This window comes from Macadamia integrifolia, chromosome 5, assembly GCF_013358625.1.
Source record: "Macadamia integrifolia cultivar HAES 741 chromosome 5, SCU_Mint_v3, whole genome shotgun sequence".
NCBI lineage: Eukaryota > Viridiplantae > Streptophyta > Magnoliopsida > Proteales > Proteaceae > Macadamia > Macadamia integrifolia.
In genome coordinates this window covers 9,469,355-9,470,985 of record NC_056561.1, presented here as the reverse complement: position 1 = coordinate 9,470,985, position 1,631 = coordinate 9,469,355, and positions in this window count along the sequence as shown.

Sequence of the window (1,631 nt, the reverse complement as noted above, 5' to 3'; positions counted from 1 at the left end):
AATATGTTCTGGTGGAACAGAAATCACTTTAAAATCAATAATTGAGAATGTTATCAATCGGAGGGATTTTTTTCTTTTTTCTTTTTTAATATCTCACCTAGCGCCATTAGAAAATGGCTATCTATTTTACACACACTCATACATATATATATATATATATATATATACACACACGATAGTGGTTGATCCCACAATCTCCTCCCTAGGGCATAAATTCTTCAAACCTAAACTGCCACCACTAGGCTAAACTAGTATTCGTCAGTCATATCAAGAATTGTATCTGTGACCCAATTCTCACCTATTTCATGAAAAAAAAAAAAAAAAAATAGAAGAATTCTTTGAATCAATTTCAGATCTGATCCATATTAGAATAGACAGTGACCAATTCTACTTGTTTTACCATTGAACAGTCTATATGGGAGTGGAGAAAGTAGGGTTACCAATAGGCAATGTTTGAAGAGGCCTATCCTATAATCTTTGGGAACAAAAATTGTGCCATATTGAGTCATCGGAGTAGAAGGGAGTGATGATGGCTTCTTAGTTGACTTTTTTTCTTTTTTTTTATTTTGGTGTGTGTGAAATGGTTTCCTTGTTGATTGGAGAATCACCAAAGTTCTGCTCGAACAAATGGTGAATTTTTAACCATCAAGAGTTGTGATTCATCAGAGAGTTGCCCCTTGATCCTAATGGCCTTCTCTCCTACTCCATGCAGAATCCCTGATTCGGTTGGGAGAGGTTACTCAATACTTAAAAAATGTAAACGATGATTTTTTAGCAATCAAGATTTGAGAGTTGTGATTCATTGAAGAGCTTGTCCATGGACTCTTGCAATCAAATGGATCATTTGTCCGCCTTCAGGACTTTGTTTCTCAACAACTATCACATATGAATTTATAACTTCCTTTTATACTCGAACAAAAATAATGATTTATGAGGTTAGATGAAAATATAGTGAAGCAAGCTCGATAGTGACATATAGAAGATCCTTCAGAGGAACTTTATTTATTTATTTATTGATTTGGTAAGAGAAAAGCCCTCTTTTATTATTATTTTGAGGCCTTCCTTGGTATCAAGATTTTATTTAAAAAAAATTAAAAATTATTTGTTGGGTTTAGTATCATTTATGGAGATTATTTCTATTTTAAAAGATTGAAAAAACATAAAATACAAAAAAAAAAAAAAAAAAAAAAAACACAAAACACAAAACAAAAACAACAACAACAACAACAAGAAGTTGAAAGTCGTTTATGGTTTTTGCTCAAAACCACTTTCAAATGTTTTACTTTGAACGTTTGAGCACTTGTTTTTACATCCCAAAATTAAGGGGTAAGAATGTCATTTCGTTACTATTAGGAGAAAAACAAGTAAAAATACATATATGTTCCATCCCTACAGGGCTACAACCCCTTAGTAGACTCGATCTCCTCCCTACAAATCCATCACTTTCGACAATACAGGTTATCGTCGATGAGTACTAACAATAGTCGATCCCCACTTCCCATCCCTTTCTTCTCCTTCCATCAATCGATTGCAACATTTTTTTTTAATATGGTAATTTTTACAGATCTTTCGAAGACTCACAAGCAAAGAAGAAGATGGTCAACAGTCCACTAGTCGTGACTAGCCACATG